Source organism: Anarhichas minor, unplaced genomic scaffold, assembly GCF_050575085.1.
Source record: "Anarhichas minor isolate MPS153535 unplaced genomic scaffold, ASM5057508v1 ptg000028l, whole genome shotgun sequence".
NCBI lineage: Eukaryota > Metazoa > Chordata > Actinopteri > Perciformes > Anarhichadidae > Anarhichas > Anarhichas minor.
In genome coordinates, this window is record NW_027466474.1 from 5,478,354 (window position 1) to 5,480,914 (window position 2,561).

The window sequence follows — 2,561 nt, forward strand, 5'->3', positions numbered from 1 at the left end:
TAATATAGTATATACTATATATTATGTCATTAATGCAAAAAAGTCAAAGTATAGAATGCCGAAAAAAATGTCATAAAATGTCGTATTATAATTGATCACGAAAAAGTAAAAGATTCATAGAATAGTACGTCATAAAAAGTCACAGTATCGTACATATGTCATTAAAAAATCCAAGTTTAATGTGTTTTATTTTTGTAAATGGGGTTTTTCTTTTGGTAATGCAGTTTTCATAATGTAGGATCTCTGCAAAACATAGAGTACGCTCTAGACCTGCTCTGTATGAAAAGTGTCTTCAGAAAACCTATGTTTTGATTTGAAGCTATATAAATAAACTGAAAAATGTGTTTATATTCAGATCATTGATTGAGCCTTTAAATATTACAAGTTGAGCATGAATAAATAAAGTCTAACTGTGGGCTTGTCGTTGTACAGATCCTCACGCTGCCCTTGTTTGAACTCTGCAAACATTTCTGATTCACAACTACAGAAGAAGGTTTAACACAGGCCCTCTGCAAACGACTCTGCATCCCTGGTGAGAGACCGAGGACTGGGTTGCCTGCAGCCCGGGAGGTACTGCACGGTAACAATCAATAGCACTGAGCAAGCATCAGAGTCTTCTGCAAGGCCCCGACTCGATCCCACACTATAGTGACTAATCTAATTGGAGCCGACACACATACTCCCCAGCTGTGCGCTGCTGCCAAAGAAAGAGAGAAGACAGACATGTCAGGGTGATCTTCATAAATCAATAGTCAGTCACAGACAAATTGACTTCCTTCTTTCCATCCATGCACCCACACCGTCCATCTAAAGTCATCACCTCAGTGATATTAGCAAAAACAAGCTGCTAATTTACTCCCCGTCATGTTCTGTATCCACTCTGCTAGTAAACTGAGAGACGAGGTGGAAAGCATTCTCCACAAGGCTCAGCAACAGACTTACATTTAGACATATGACTCAACCAGGGCAGTGCAGAGTGTACACACAGAAATGTTTTAGACTATAGTTGGAATGACTTTATTCTGACACTCATCCTGGCTGGACATGATGGAGAAGCTCTTGTATTGAGCAGACGGTGTTAATTACTCAAGTGAATTAATTATTCAGCCTGTGAAACGATTCAATGAAATATAAATGCCTCCGGTCAATAGTTGCTAACACTCGAGAAGACTTTGGACTCCCTCTGGGGGGATTTCATTGCCAGTGATGGGTTGCATCTTAGATACGGACCAACGGAGTTAAATCTTAAGTTGCCACGCTGAGTCAGCACAAGCTTCACATCATTCTTGACCACTACATCATCAGCTCGGGTATTGATTCACCACTGACCAAAAAAAAAAAAAAAAGTCCAATATTGTTTTCCTTTCACATTAATGTGTTACTGTCTTGGGAGTCACAATTTGTTTTTAAGTGCATTCATTTTGTGCATTAGTTTAGTTTGTGCTTCACCAAGTTCAATAAGGGAGAAATGTAAAATACATACATCAATTTTTGAAAAAACCTTGAATGAACTACGTCTTGCCTCACTTTACGTATACACAAAGTTTGTGGCTTCACTGCCTCTGATAGTAGACGTTTTAGTTAAATAAGGCCATTCTTTAAACATACATTTGTTTGTCTTGTCCTCAGCACTCTTGGTGATGTATCCTTACTGAGATCTCTGTGCTGCAGTGATGAATAAAGGGGTACATGATCCCGTCTCTGTTACTGCCGGTACCGTGTTATGTTGAATGACTGAGGAGTGTGAGCGCCATCTTGTGGGCAAAGGTTTGACGTGCATATTATCTGGGCACAGGAAAGGGTTGGACAAGATGCGTTTCATGAAAAACAAGACTTCGGTCAACGTTAAATTTATGTTTATGTCGTTCCACAAAATGTGAGTTCAATGCAAGCAATCAAGATATTTGCACAGTTAACAAAGCTGCAATGCCCACAGTCACAGAGAAGCAACATGGAGAATAGATGAATGTAATTAAAGAAACACCGTTACAAACAAAACCAAAGTGTATATTATAGATAAAGTGTGGATTTAAAGAAAGAAAAGGGGAAGTATCAAAAAAATATTGAATTCTGTGCAATCATTTTCTTAATGCGTTGACATTTCTTTTCTCTTTTAAAGTTAAGAAACACAAAGGTGGCAACCAAATCAGTTTATTTTTCTCTATTTTAAATCTCATTTGTTAAATATAATGCTTTGTAAAGCTTCAAGTTGACTAAAGCTTGAGTTCTTTATGTAAATAGGCAATCCAGTTGTCATAACTAAATATCAATATTTCATGCGTTTGGTTTATGGCTACCTTTGGGCAGATCACAACTCATTGTGTGGTCTTTTCAGAAGAAGTTAACTGGTAAATACAGGTCTACTGGTTGGGATGTTCTGTGAGGCAGGACTGGTTAGTGGTCTGCTCTGGTATCCCCAATGTTTCTTCATTTACATATAAACAAAAACTCTCTGTGCCATGTGGATGTTGACACACTGGTGTTTTTGGACAGGATGTGCAAATAGAGCTCTGTACTTTGGAGTGATGGTCCAGTGTCTGTTTGTGTCGGGATACCAGAGA